Raw genomic sequence first — 15695 nt, forward strand, 5'->3', positions numbered from 1 at the left:
ACTCTTCTAAAACAGACTCTTTGTCTCGTAAACTCACGTACCACAAGCTATTGGAGAATTATTTTGTATTAGAGAATATTTTTGTCAGGGTTTAATATTATAAAGGTTTTTAATTATATATGTTAAACTTGTGGTATATTTAAGCGGATTTTATAGTATGAAAACCATACGCAAATTAAACAAATTATATCAGAATTTGTTCTTTTGTAAAACGGAGCTTTTCATTTACATAAAAGTAAGCCTAATTATCTTAGCTTTATTAATTGCTTGAAAATAGAAGAATTCCCTTATCATGACGTTTTACCTTGTTTACCTTAGTGGTAGGCAAATGTCCATTACATTCGTAATACTTGTTCTAAACCTTTACCATAATTTTTTTAAGCAATATAACTTATTTGCAAATGAAACCCGATTTATTACCACCAGACATGAATAATTCAGAAATAATATAAATTGTTTGCCTACCAATCGGGACTACTGACGTAAGATCACATATCGTTCTCCGTCATAAACGATATTATTGGAACCTGAACATTTGTTTGTTAGAATTGGACAAAACAAAAGCGATCCTCGGGTATTGTAATTTAACGTTGTCTCGGGCAAATTGACGTTTATCATAAGTGGAGTGTGAGGTTTCGGTGCCCCTGGCATTAAAGGGAGTCCTAAGACCCTGAGTTTCAGTGAAGAATACCATAGAAATGGCTCCTGAATGAAGGAGCTGATCTTTTGTTTAGGGGGGAATCAGCTGTGTGATGACCCGTCGAAGGACTGTGACCTGGTGCCTGTGACCCTGAAGATTATTCGTCCTTTCCTCTCAAACACTTTCCCCTACCTGGGGAGCTCCTGAAGGAAGAGGAGTCGTTAACATTAAGAAACTGGCTGGAGATTTTCGAGAGGCCTTAGTTTTCGGAAGGGGTTAATGTTCGAGTTCAGTTTCTCTGAGGGAGTTCCTTAGGAATTTCGTGAGTTGTGCGTTTCCCGCTATTTTCATTGTGTCCCCGAGTGTATTTCGGAGTCCAGTAAAGCCTAGCTGGCACAAATTAACATAAATTGTCGTTATTTTCCATTTGGCGTGTCCTAGACCAGATTCAGACTTGGGTTGAATGATCGTGAGTGTTGCTGGAAGGTTTAGACAACTCGTACCCCATAACCTTGCTTAACCTACCTTAGAAACCACTAAAGTTTAGGCCTATTGATAAGTATTCGACCAGAACAAAGGGACTTGCATTAGCTAAGGAACATTTTAGTTAAAATAGTCTAGGTATTGTTAGCCTCTAGCCTAACTGGCAGTTGTGATCTCCTGTCACTAGTATAATAGCTAGGTATAGCTAGTACCTAGCTAGTATAGCCTAGGTAGAACTTTAGATTCAAAGGTAGGCCAAGCCATAAAATCTTTGCATCAAAGCTACAGTATGGGAAACTTAGCAAAATAAGGTTTTAAATTTGTTATATATTAACTGGTGTACCGAAATTTGTTGCTACTGAGTGGGTGAAACAGATTGGGAGCTGAAAACATTTCTGATTTCCTATACCTACTAGTATTGAACCTAGCCTAAGTCTAGTATAATGCAAGATGCTTAGCAAGGGATTTTTTATTCATATTCAAGATGGTTAGCTATGTAAGCTATAGAATTGCAAGGGCAGAGGGTGTTTATTCATCAGCTTGAAACTAACTGATCTTTACTTTGGTCCCGAATGCTGATTGCTAGTTTACTGTAACCCCACATAGGGTATAAGGTAAATGATCGAGCAGCGACACAGTGGCTACCTTCCCAAAAACGTACTTGAATTCTATGATGACCTCAATGAAGTAAGCTGATGATACAAATAATAAACAAATTCTAGTCATAGTAATAGCTACTACTCAAAGATTAAGAAAAACATGAGCAGATATGCAAATTCCACACAGTTATTAGTATTAACCTGTGTACTTCTTTAAATATAAGTGAAGTGAATAACCCTCTACAAAGAAATCTACCAAGCTCTGGTACCTTTATAATGTTTTGCACAGAGTTATGATATAAATAACATAACTAACAGGGGGCATATTGATAAAGTTCAATATTTTAATACAATTTCAAAAGTGTTTTTTGTTGTGCACAAGTGTATGCATTCTTATCTTTTTATTTATTTAAGTGTTTATTATGCTCATGTAAGAAGCACTGGAGTCACTCAGACAGCATTCCAGTTTTCATATCACACTCATGGTAATCAGCTAGCCTATTATCTCCCCAGTTTATCACTCTTATCTAGGTATATTTAAAAGTAGCAAAAATTCAGATGAATAATATGAAAAGTAGCAGTAGTAATAATTTTCACATGCACCTCACATACACTTCACATACAATCCTTTTTTTAATCAGAAGCTCCATGTTCTAAAATTCTAGGTTCATTATTTCCTATATGCCAGGTAAAGCGTATGCCAAATACTGTATAGCATGTTAGCCTAGTAAGTGATGGAAATAAAAAAAAAATCATGCATGTACAAAGTTCAAGCCTTTGTCCTTTATAAAGGTTGACACATTGGGCATTTGCAAAATCCTGACAAGCAGAAAGAGAAAAAAAGGCCCTATTGCCCTTTCTGCAATGGTAGTTGGCTGCGATTGTGTCAGTCAACCATTGTCTTAGCATGAAAATTATGAAGTACATATTAATAATGACATAACACTTTTCAACTTGAATATCCTGTCAGGGGTTATTTTCTATAGCTACATAATGACTAACTGAAATTAAAATTTTATTTTATTTGGAAATGGAGTTTACCTACAATTATGCATTTTTGTTTTCGTAATAAATGCTGTAAAATAAAATGTATGTTTTTGCCCAAAAAATTTATCCTTCTGTATGCCTACATTCACATATGAGGAAAATACTATAAATGATTGAAAACATACCCAAAAGACAAAAAATTATACATACATATACATACTGTCCAATGTTTATAAAAAGTTACTAGGCTCTCAATAGTCAGGCTTCTAGGTTATTAACAAATGCCAGTTAATAAATTAAAACAGACACACAAGGCATCATTACTTAGAAGTGATATCTAGTGATATCGTAAGCCGGAACATTGTCAAAAATCCTAAGAAAACCTTACTTTTATTGTAGTGTCTTACCGAACAATTATAGAGCCGTGATTTCCACGAGCGGCAGGATACTAAATTCAAATTTAGCGCGTCGGCGTCGCCAACACTGGTGGTGATGACGTCATCTCCCTCCACTCGCGGGAGAACCAGGTACAACTGCCCAGGTGAATCCAATTCTTTTCCTGCCGGCGTCCGGTGAACATCGGTGGTCGGTGCGGTTGGATGACTTTGCTTCGCTTTTTTCTTGTGGATTTGATCTTCGGAATTGGTGAAGTACTCTTTTTTGGCGTTGTTGTTATTTTGCTTTTTATTTAGGCGTTGCCATGTCGGATTCTAGTCCGTCGGGAGTTAGGTTTTGCATCTCAGGATGTAAAACTAGATTATCCAAATTAGAGTATGATTCTCACACTAAATGTGTTAAGTGTAGGGGACAGGTTTGTCAGCAGATCGAACATGTAACGAGTAGTGATTGGACTGATTCTCAATGGAAGTTTTTTGTTTAGTTCATACTCGGAGAAATTAGCTAAAGACAGAATTAGAAAAGCAGCGCTTAGGGAAGTAGACTTAGCTCTGCTTCGTCTTGCGATGCATCTGTTCCTTCTGTTTCTCCTCAAATTGTTATGTCTCCTTTAACTACACCTCCTATTCCTCCTACTAATCCCACTTCTCCGGCTTCCCGTGTAGTTTCTTCCGACACCATTGCCAGTCTGGAATCGAGGTTAGATCAGAAATTTTCGGTACTAGCGAATACGGTTTTGCAACTTGGGTATTTCAGTTAAGACGTTTTTGGAGAAAGCGGCTTCAGGTAAGAGTGTAGTTGAGGGTGCGTCTGTCTGTCCTGACACGTCTCCTAGACAAAGGTCACTGTCCAGCTCCCCCCCCGCACCGGGGAGAAGACATACCGGAAGTCCAAGGGAGTCGATCGGGATTTGCCCACAGACAGGCGCCTCTCTTGTTGAGCCTGTTGCGCCTCAACAGGGCTCGGTTAAGCGTTGGAAAGGTGTTGCGGTCAGACGCCTTTCAAATGATTCAAGCGATTCGTCTCCGGTCGCACGGCGCTCTTGGCGAGATTCGCCCGTTTCGCGTCCCTAAAGAGGCGTTCAGGCGCCGATTCTTCGCCTCCTCCAGTCAAGCGGTATAAGGAGCCTGAGAGTAGGGTTGCGCCTCGGCCGTTAGCGGCTTGTTCGTCGCCTCAATCTGTGCCTTTTTCGGCTCCATCTACTAGTAGAGATTGTGGTTTTAGCGCTGTAGCTAGCAGTTCTAAGGGTGTTTCGTTTAGGCGCTTTTTCGTCTGTTACGCCTGATGCGCCTGTTTCGCCTCGAATTTCGGCGGCTCCAAGCGAGGCGCAAGTAGTTTTCCGCCTCCTGCTGAACATTTAGGCTCTTCCAAGCCTACGTTAACTGTTTTTGATTCGTCTCTCGGCGCCTTTGCGCAAGCATTTAGTAGATGTTAACCAACTGGATGAATGAGTCCAAGGGTGGTTCGAAACCTTCAGATCAGGTTGTAGTTCCGTCTACTTCTTCGGCGGTATCGGAGAATGAAGAAGAAGTAGAGGAGGAGGATTCCACATCACCTCTCGTGTTATTCACGTCTCCTAGAATTTCTTCTGGTATCTTATCCAGATTATTTTGAGAAAGCGGCTCCGCGCTCCCCAACTTCGACTTTTTGATGAGGAGGAAAACTTCAGACCCTCTCCTCCCAAAACTTGTTCTATCTAAAGCGGTTAGACATTCGTTGAAAGAGACGGAGAAATGGATGTCTATGAAAAGAGACTTAGGGAAGGCTCTTTTTGCTTACCCTCCCTCTAAGTTGCTTCGTAAGAGGTATAGGTTTTATGTAACTGGGGAAGCTCCTTCTCTGGGAGTTTCTGCCTCCTCCCAGGGAGACTTCTCAGTTTAATCGACTCCTCTAGAAGATCTGCTTTCGCCGCAGCGAAAGTTTTCTTTACAGCGCCTGAGTTGGACCACGTTGTAAAGAATCAATTTAAACTTTTGGAAGTCTTTAGCTTCCTTGATTGGACTATTGGCGCTTTAGCGGCCAAGATCGAAGACTGTCCTTCTCTTTCTCAGGAGTTAGCGGAGGATTGGATGGTGTTCTGTCCTGTGCGGACAATCCATTAGGGATGGATGTGATGAGTTAGCTTCGCTCATCGCCTTTAGGGTACCCTTAAGAAAAGGCAACTTTGGTGCTCCTTTGCTTCTAAAAGGGTTACGTCCCAACAGAAGTCTGCTCTCTTGTTTGCTCCTTTTGTGAAAGATAACCTCTTTCCAGACGATGTAGTGTGTCAATTTCGTCTGCGCTAGATAAGAAATCTACTTCGGATTTACTGGCACAGTCTACTAAGAGACCTAAAGCTCCTGTGGAGACGGTGTTCCTTACGGTTTCTCTCTGGCCCAAGCGCCTTTTCGAGGGAGAAAAACCCAAGCGCTTCCTTTCGGGCCGAAGTCGAATTTGCGACCTCAGTCTAAGGCCTCGGCAAGGTTAACAAACCTTCCAAATGAAAGCTCGGTTCTTCATGCACCAGTGGGAGCCAGGCTGGCTCTGTTTTGGGAGGAATGGGAAAACAGAGGAGCAGAAGCCTGGGTAGTGCAAGTACTCAAGTTCGGCTATCGTATTCCTCTCGTTTCTTCCTCCCTCCTCTCACCGTTCCAATTCCATTCCAGGCATACTCTCCGGGCTCAGACAAATTTCTGGCTCTAGCCGCAGAAGTGGAAGCGCTTGTTCTCAAAGAAGCGATAGAACAGATAGAAGGGGATTTTCCTCCAGGCTTTTACAATCGCCTTTTTTGTAGTTCCCAAGTCATCAGGGGGCTGGAGGCCGGTTTTGGATGTGAGCGCCCTGAAAACTGCATGTCCAGAAAACAAAATTTCATATGGAGACCACGTCGATCGGTTCTGGAGTCCATCAGACAGGGGGATTGGATGGTCTCTCTGGACATGCAAGACGCTTATTTTCACATTCCGATACATCGCGAATCTCGGAAGTACCTGAGGTTCATGTTCGAAGGCAAGGTGTTTCAGTTTCGGGCGCTTTGCTTCGGACTAGCGACCGCTCCTCAAGTTCTCACCAGGGTTCTATCCCCGATAGGAAGCTGGCTGCACATATTAGGAGTAAGAATCTCCCTCTATCTGGACGATTGGCTTCTCCGGTCGGAATCAGAGAGTCGGTGCATGAAGGACCTTGGAACAACTCTGGATCTTGCCAGAAAGTTAGGAATTCTGGTCAACAAACAGAAGTCCCAGTTGGTTCCATCTCAGAGCATCCTTTATTTGGGGATGATTCTGAATGCTCAAGTTTTTCGGGCTTTTCTGTCCCCGAAGAGGGTCCAAGGCTGTCTGGAGACAGTTCAGGAGTTCTTGGACAAAAAGGTAAGTTCTGCCAATCAGTGGATGAGGCTCCTGGGCAAATTGACGTCAGTGGAGAAATTTGTGACGTTGGGAAGACTGCACATGAGACCTCTGCAGTTTTTCCTGAGAGCCTCTTGGTGCAGGAAGACACAACCAGACTCGATTACCTTTCCTGTCACAGATCAAATAAAAGAGGACCTAAGGTGGTGGCTCTCGAGCAAGGTTGGAAGAAGGGTTAGATTTACGACCCATCCTCCCGAACCTACAGTTGTTCCGATACGTAATACAAACCCTCGGTCCTTTAACAATAGGAAGGTAACTAGCGGCAGCTGGGACGGTCGTAAGCTTCGGACAAGGGGAGAACGGTAGTTAACTGCTTGTCCGATCGTGCGCGCGCCGCGCGCCCGGGCGGTGAAGAATCACTTTTGCTTTCGGCCGTGGTGTGACAGGACGTGTTCGTCATCGCTCTGCCCGCTATTTCGTCGTGTGCTTTGGATGTTTACAATTTCTTCTGACTGGTTTGTTTGTGGTCTTGAATGAAATTGTAAGTACTCTTTTTTTCATTTTTCATTGGTGAAGTGAATTAATTAATCATGGATCAAGAAGAGCTTTCGCCGCGCCCACCAGCTGCCCGTAGAGTGTGTCCCGGGCTGGAGGGGCGTAAATGCGGCGGATTCCGCTCTTATCCAGACATTAATCCTCATGAGTTATGTTATCGGTGTCGGGGGCGGAGAATGCTCCCAGAGCCGAACCATGTAATGTGTGTGTAAATTGGGTCCGAGGCGCAGTGGTTGCTGTACGAGGGTAGGAAGAGACGTAGGTCGATCAAGGAGTCTCGGAAAAGCTCTCCAGCGACTCCTTTGGTTACGGATACCTCGTCATCCTTCCTGCCTCCAGCTCAGCCCCCACGATTTGCGCCTTCCCCTGCGGGGGGGGTTCGAGTCCTTCTCCTCACTCGGACCCGTCGGAGTGTGGAGGAGGGGTGCCCGATACCGGATGTTCAATTGTATTCGGGGTCTTCCGTCCGCTCTGGGTGGGGTTCGTCCTCCCCCAAGCGCGAGGGTGCCCCTCTAACTGACCCGACTGTTCCTCCTCAGGTGCCTTCTGTGAGTGACGACCTTGGACAGGTGTGGGCGTCGTTGGGACTGCAGGGCGCCCCCAGTATCCAGGGCTTGATTCAACGGCTAGCGGGGTCGGCAGTTGTAACTCATGGTGTAGTTACAACAACGACCAATACTGTGTCAACACCAGCGTACGCCGCCCCTCCTCATGTGGTGTATACGCAACACATTGCGTCGGTGACTCCAACGGCATCAATTCAAATGCCGATCGCTGCCGTACCTAAGAGGGGCGTGCCGCCGCCACCTGGGTTTTATGTGCTGCCGACTCCCGACTTTCGCTGCCCCAAAAGTTCGCCCCTGGATCTACCGCCCGTCCCAATGATGAGTTTGGCTGAGATGGAGAGGTCTGTGACGCCGGACTATGCTGCCGTACCTGCCGTACCTCCTGTTCCCTCGGGAACGGGGCCCGTCTCCTCTTCTGAGAAGAAGAAGAAGACGGGGACCAAGGATGTGCTGGCTACTGCTGGTACATCCGCGCCTGGTCTTGGTAGCACTGCTGCTAAGCCAGGTACCGGCTCGACTTCTCGTTCGCGAGAAGGTCCGAGTGTACGGTCTCCTTCGGGCGACCGTGCAGCCAAAGTCAGGACGCCTGAGCTTGCTCACCGTCATGACAGAGGCACGGAGCAGAAGACTGTCGAGAGTCGCGCAAGTGACGCTCGCCAGGCCAGCGGCCGCTCTCGTAGCGACCAGCCGGTACCTCGGGTTGACGTGACGGTCTCTGACCGGCCACGGGTTGAGGCTGGGAAGAGGTCCCCTCGACCAACGGCACCAGCTTCGGCTGGTACCAGCGGTTTGACGTGCCGTGAGGACGCTCACCGGTCTCACCGCGAAAGCGAGCTCTGCAGATCACCTGACCGCCGCTCCCACAGGGACCGGACGGAGACGGTGGCCAGCAGCAGCTCGTCTGACGCACGAGATCGGGCGGTCGACGTGCTCAGTCGAGCCGCTCACCACAGGTGAGCGGCACGACCAGGCCTGCAGATCGATCCCCACCGCGGTTGGTGATCGGCTGCAGCCCCCCACGTACGCTGGTTCCTGCCAGCGAACGGGGGGGGGGGGAGCGTGTCAGGTCTGTCTCTCCTATACCTTCAACTTCCTCGGGCTACACCGGGAAGAGCGAGGTACCTAGGAGTGATCGTGAGAGGTGCGCCGCTCACGATCCCGCCACGACGCCGCACGAACCAGGCATGGTCTTAGGACCAGCCAGGTCGTACGCGCAAGTGGTTGGAGGCGACCGTCAGGGGTCTGTTGCTGTTCCTCCTTCTGAAGGAGGAGGGTCTCGAGAGCTGCTCCTGTTGGAGGGACTGGACGGTCCTACTCCTCAGGACGCTGTGACTCCTGAGATCCAGAGGAAACTTGCCCAGGTTATTGCGCTGATTCGTCAGCACAAGCACCTGGGGGAAGGATCGCCGCTACCACCATCTGAGCCCACGGCCCGCTCGAGTCATTTTGGGGCCCTAAGAAGGAACCCAAATTGACGGTGGGACTGCCGCGATCTGAGCTTGCAGACTCAGTCCTTGACCAGGTGGAGAATTTCGTCTAGGACGAGAGGACTCACTTAAGTCAGGGACGGTCTTCCAAGCTACTTCCTCCTCCTCTGCAGCGACAGCGGAAAGTTCTACGTGCCATCAGTGGATCCAATACCGCCCAAACAGGTTAACCCGGAGCTAGCTAGGCTAACTCCAGGTGTGTCCCTGCAGCAGCTCCTGTCGGAGAACTTGTGGTTCTCGCAGCAGGAGGCACTTGGGCCTGGAAGCTACCGCTATGGCGGCTTTCCAGGCAGTCTCTTGGTTGGATCTGTGGTCCCTCACAGTATCCAAGGTCGCGGCCGACGCCGGGGGCGCTGCCCTCGAAGACGACCCGACTTCAGGAGACTGTGCCAGTCTGGAGGTAGGGCCATCTCCTACCTCGCCCATCAGACGGCAAACCTGTGGGCCAACTTGGTTCTCCGTCGTAGGGACGCTGTCCTTACACGAGTAGCCAAGGGGGCCGGGCGTGAGGCGGTAAATGGACTCCGTAACGGAACCAATGAAGAGTTCCTCCGCTCTCTTTCCCGGAGAGATGGTGGACGCTGCGGTGGAAAGACGGCGCACTGATGACAGTGACCGTCTGGTTCACCAGGCAGTTACGAAGGTTTCTGGGCAACCTCGTACAACTGCGGCTAAGCCTAAGAGTTTAGCTAGCGCTTCCTCGGCTGCTAAGACGGCTGCTCCATCGAAGCCCGAGGAAAGACTCTTCCTGCTCAACTTCTGGTAAAGGAGGCCGTAACCAGCCCTCCTTCCAGCCCTCCTTTCCCCGAGGAGGTGCTGGGAAGAAGTCGGAGCGAGGTGGGAAACGCTAGGGACGGCGTTCCCCCTCACCAGCTGCCGGAAGTGGGGGGGTGCCTGGCGAGCCATTGGGCAACTTGGCAGCGCTACGGTGCCGAGACCTGGATAGTAGACGTCCTTCGGGAGGGATATCTACTACCCTTCGAATCTCGGCCACCCCTCACCTCCAACCCGGTCCATCTGCAGACGTATGTTCTGGGATCCTCAAACCCCCCAGGACGACGCTCTTCGGCAGGAGATCAAGACCATGCTGACCAAACTAGCTGTAGAAGTCGTAGTGGATCGGTCACCGGGCTTTTACAGCCGCCTTTTCTTAGTGAAAAGGCATCGGGGGGCTGGCGCCCGGTGATAGATCTCTCTCCCCTGAACCGATTTGTTCGCCAGACTCGGTTCAAAGATGGAGACGCAACGTTCCGTGCTGGACTCCATCAGGGAGAACGACTTCATGCTTTTCAGTGGACCTGAAGGATGCGTATTTTCAAATACCCATCCATCAGTCCTCCAGAAAGTACCTCCGCTTCATCTTCGACGGGACGGTGTACCAATTCAGGGCACTTTGCTTCGGTCTCTCAACCGCCCCACAGGTGTTCACAAGAGTGTTCACGCTGGTGTCTGCTTGGGCCCATTCGCACGGGATACGTCTTCTGAGGTATCTCGACGATTGGCTTGGTTCCTGGCGAGCTCCCGCTCGCAGTTGCTGCAGGACAGGGATTTCGACTTCTAAGTTTTGTCGCGATCTGGGATCGTGATAAAACTACGAGAAGTCCGATCTCGAACCCAAGCAGAATCTGAAGTACCTGGGTATGCTGATCGATACGGTAGCAGCTCAAGTCCGCCCCGCAGACTTGAGGATCAGCAAAAACAAAATTCAGGGAGGCAGCCGGCCGGTTCCTGTCTCGGCAGGAAGGAACAGGCAGCTCAGCAATGGCAGTCGTGATCGGCCACCTGTCGTCACTCGAGAAGTTAGTTCCTCACGGACGTCTTCACCTGCTGGTCTCTTCAGTGGAGACTAAGGGAGAGTTGGTCACAGGTAAAAGGATCCACCTTACTTCCCCGTGTCCATCACGGAGAAGGTGAGGCAGGACCTAGCCTGGTGGCTCGACGACAGGAACCTCTTAGAGGGGTGCCTCTACGCACTCCCCCCCCGGAGATGCTGCTGTTCTCAGACGCATCGACCCGAGGGATGGGGCGCACACCTGGAGGAGTTGCTGGCTGCAGGTGTGTGGGACCATCACGACAAGCACCTTCACATCAATGTCCTAGAACTCAAGGCGGCGTTTTACGCTCTCCAAGAGTTCCAAGACCGCTTGATGGGACACTCGGTGGTGTTGATGTGCGACAACACCACAGTAGTGGCATACGTCAACAAGCAGGGGGGCCTAGTGTCTCTCCCGCTACACAGTTGCCACTGTGCAGGTGCACGAGTGGGCCACGGCTCACTCGATAGAGCTGTCAGCACGCTACATTCCAGGCAAGAGGAATGTAGTAGCAGACAAGCTCAGCCGTCGGGATCAGGTAATAGGACCGAGTGGTCCCTACACCCAGAAGTGGCGGAAAGGCTCTTCAACCTGTGGGGGCGTCCGGTCATAGACCTGTTCGCACCCGGCACAACAAAAAACTTCAAGTTTTTTGCTCAGCCGTGCCGGACCCATGGGCAGCTGCAGAGGACGCTCTCCAACACCCCTGGGACAACCTCTTCGTCTACGCCTTTCCTCCCTTTTGTCTGATTCGGAAAGTGATCAGCCGAGCGCTGGTCACTCCCAATCTCAGGATGATCCTGGTGGCTCCCAAACGACCTCAAGCCGTTTGGTATCCGGACCTGCTGGCTCTTCTTGCGGAAGAACCGAGAGAGATGCCCCACTGGCACAACCTTCTAGCCCAGCCACACGTAGAGCGGTTACCACCGAGCAGTCCAGTCCCTACAACTTCACGGCTGGCTGTTATCCACCATCTCTTGCGAACGAGAGGCTTTTCTCGCAGCGCAGCAACAGAGATTGGCTTGGACACGTCAGACAGTCCTCTGCAGCTGTGTACCAGGGGTGGGGAAGTGGGCCGTCTTCTGTGGTTGGTGTCGTAGACGGGTCTATCTCCTCTCAGAGCCACCTTCAGCAGGTAGCGGATTTCCTCGTGTTTCTTCGCAGAGAGAAGCTCCTCTCAGTACCCACAGTTAAAGGATATAGAGCCGCCCTGGCGCTCGTCCTAAAACTGAGGGGACTGGACATCTCGAACTCGTTCGAGATCTCCTTGCTAATGAGGAGCTTCGAAAGGTCTTGCCCACCCAGGGAACTCAGGCCCCCTGAGTGGGATGTGACTCTCGTCCTTAGGGAGTTTTTGACTCGAAGACCATTCGAGCCACTCCGAGAGTCGTCAGACAGGGATCTGACCCTCAAGACCCTCTTCTGCTGGCCCTGGCATCGGCGAAGAGAGTAGGGGAACTTCATGGTCTGTCCTTCAATGTTAAACATTCCAGGGGCTGGGGATCTGTGACGCTCGATTTCGTCCGAATTTCGTAGCTAAGACTCAGAATCCGTCGATCCCTGACGACAGGTTCGAGTCTTTCACGATCCCCTCCCTAATGGATTTCACCGACAAACGATACGGATGAGATGCTGCTTTGTCCTGTGAGGGCGCTACGGCGCTATCTGAAGAAAACTCGACACCTCAGGCCTGAGTGTCGACGCCTCTTCGTTAGCACCGGGGTGACCAAGAAGGAAGTATCCAAGAACGCTTTTCTTTCTGGCTGCGTGAGGTGATCAGGAGAGCGTACGAGGCTGATGGTAGTGACGACATCCGTACGCTCGGCCGAGAGCCCACGAAGTCAGAGGTATTGGACCCTCTTGGCGTTCCGTAAGAACTTCTCCGTGGCGCAGGTCCTGAAGGCAGGTGTCTGGGCCAACCAGACTACTTTCACGTCCTTCTACCTTCGGGATATTGCCCACAAGTCCTTGGATATTTTTCCTTGGGACCTGTGGTGGCTGCTCAACACGTTGTGTAAGCTTAACCCAGCACCCGAGCAGGCAGAACAGCATCGATTCCTGGTGTGACTGTAGGAATGAATGGTTGAATGAGAGTGCGACTGGCTTCTCTTCTCCATCTTTCTCTCTCTCTACCTGTGGGCAGAGGGTCACGGTCGTCACCATGCTGGAAAGGAATCCGATGCAGGTAAGCTACTCGACCGAGCTCCAATCTATCCCTTTAGTTAGGGATAGAAGCAAATATCCTCCACTCCCTCCAACAAGGGGAAGGAGTGGATGCCTACTTGAGACAAACCCATAACTTTATGTTGGCTCCTGTACAGGAACAAGTTCTTGCAATGCTGGTACGAAGAGATACGCTTGCCCCTCTCTTAGTACTTGGCTCAGAGGTCTGACCATTGATCCTGCGGTGCACACCCCGATCAATCGGACAGAGGTTTGGATCCCTCCCTTGCTCTTACGACCAGGGAGGCATTCCAAGGTTGGACGAACACCAGTCTGTTCACCAAAAGACTCAGATTCCACCCACCAAGAAGTGAGTCTTCCTATTGTTAAAGGACCGGGGGTTTGTATTACGTATCGGAAACAAATGACAATTTGTCGAAAATGCATTTTTCCTAACTATACAAACCTGAGGTCCTTTACATATAGTCCACCTCATACCACCCCTCACTCTGCAACTTTTTGCATGGGCCTAAAGCAAAAGTGATTCTTCACCGCCGCGCGCACGATCGGACAAGCAGTTAACTACCGTTCTCCCCTTGTTCGAAGCTTACGACCGTCCCAGCTGCCGCTAGTTACCTTCCTATTGTTAAAGGACCTCAGGTTTGTATAGTTAGGAAAAATGCAATTTTCGACAAATTGTCATTTCTTTTCCGACGCATCGGACACAGGTTGGGGAGCCCTACTGGGAAATCAACGGACTTCAGGAGCTTGGTCGGAGAAGGAGAAGAAGTTCCACATAAATGTAAAGGAACTGTTAGCAATTTTCTTGGGGCTCAGACAGTTTCGGAGCTTAGTAGAAGGTCGAGTAGTGGCAGTGCATTCCGACAACTCCACGGCTCTCGTACGTGCGGAAACAGGGGGGGACTCAGTCTTTCTCTCTGTACGAAGTAGCCAAGGATCTCCTCCTGTGGTCAAACGAAGCGAAGGTTCAGCTAGTCCCGAGATTTGTTCCGGGAAAGATGAACGTCCTGGCGGACGAGTTAAGTCGTCAACAGCAAGTGTACCTCTGGAGTGGACTTTGGGACAACAAGATTTGTCAGAAACTTTGGCGCCTTTGGGGACGACCGTCAATAGACCTGTTCGCGACATCAAGGAACAACCGTCTTCCTCTCTTTTGTTCTCCAGTCCCAGATCCTCTAGCTTGGTCGGTGGACGCAATGCTGTTGGATTGGTCGGGTCTGGAAGCTTATGCATTCCCTCCGTTCGGTCTAATAAGAGAGGTGCTGAACAAGTTCATGTCGCACAGCAATGTAACGCTAACGTTAATCGCTCCCTTTTGGCCCAGGAAAGAGTGGTTCCCGGACCTTCTCCAGTTGTTAGTAGACTTCCCCAGACTTCTTCCTCCAGAGAAGGCGTGGCTCTAAACAACCTCACTTCAAGAGTTCCACCAAAACTTGTCCGCTCTAGCTCTGACAGGGTTCAGACTGTCCGGAATCTTGTCAGAGCGAAAGGATTTTCAAGAAGAGCTGCAGAAGCTATCGCTCGTTGTAGGAGAGAGAGTTCTAACAAACTCTATCAAGGGAAGTGGAGAATCTTCAGAGAGTGGTGTAGAAGTGCTAAAGTCTCTACTTCTGCGACCTCTTTAACAGAAATAGCAGATTTTCTTCTATTTCTTAGGAACTCCTAAGAAACTAGCTCCTTCGACGATCAGAGGATATAGAGCCATGCTCTCTTCGGTTTTTTTCGACATCGAGGTTTGGATATTTCCTCCAATTCAGATATGTCGGAACCTCATTAGGTCTTTCGAAACCACTAAGCTCCCGCAAGATACAGTGGCTTGGAACTTAGATGTGGTGCTTAAGTTCCTCATGGGGCACCGTTTGAGCTTTGAAGTCGGCTTCACTCAGGAACTTGACTAAGAAGGCACTCTTTCTTATTGCACTAGCTTCTGCTAAGCGTGTCAGCGAATTGCACGCTATAGACAAAAGAGTCGGTTTCTCTCAAGGCAATGCTGTATTTTCGGTTTCTTTGACCTTTCTAGCCAAAAATGAGAATCCTTCTAATCCTTGGCCGAGGAGTTTGTGGTAAGGAACTTATCTGATTTGGTTGGACATGAGGAGGAAGAAAGGCTCTTATGTCCAGTCAGGGCTATTAAGCAGTATCTGTTTGCCACTAAGGGTATTAGAGGACAATCTTCTAAGCTCTGGACCTCGGTTCAAAATCCCTCTCGTCCTCTTTCTAAGAATGCTATATCGTTCTTTATTAGAGAGCTTATCAGGGAAGCTCACTCGCAGTCCGAGAACGACAATCTTTCCGTTCTGAGAGTTAAAGCTCACGAGGTTAGAGCAGTGGCAACTTCTTTAGCATTCAGAAAGAATTTATCTTTAGCTTCGATTCTCAGAGCACGTTCTGGAGATCGAATTCGGTTTTCGCGAGTCATTATCTCAAAGAGATAGAAACGGTTTTTCGAGAATTGTAAAACGTTAGGTCCGGTGGCGGTTTCTGGCATGGTGTTGTTGGAGAAACGGCACAGGGGTCGTCACCTCTATGCTAACTTTTCACCTTGAATAGGTTGTCGAGTTCAAGGGAAGCTGGGGGTACTGAGTACCTGGGATACTCACCAGTCTGTTAGGTCAGATTTTACAATGGTTGGGTATATATGTTTTTAAATCT

The 15695-nt window shown here is 49.1% G+C and overlaps 1 protein-coding gene across 7 annotated transcripts in view; it reads left to right on the forward strand.

The window, feature by feature from the left end:
* Positions 1 to 521: 521 nt before the first annotated feature.
* LOC135222513 (zinc finger SWIM domain-containing protein 8 homolog) overlaps positions 522 to 15695 on the forward strand; it is a 334079-nt gene continuing 318905 nt past the window's right edge. For 5 of the 7 annotated variants that reach the window (XM_064260601.1, XM_064260624.1, XM_064260617.1 and 2 more), the window contains exon 1: positions 522 to 574. The gene's annotated coding sequence lies outside the window, so the exon portion shown is untranslated. The other 2 variants (XM_064260608.1, XM_064260612.1) reach the window with 2 other exon arrangements.

Source organism: Macrobrachium nipponense, chromosome 20, assembly GCF_015104395.2.
Source record: "Macrobrachium nipponense isolate FS-2020 chromosome 20, ASM1510439v2, whole genome shotgun sequence".
Lineage (NCBI taxonomy): Eukaryota > Metazoa > Arthropoda > Malacostraca > Decapoda > Palaemonidae > Macrobrachium > Macrobrachium nipponense.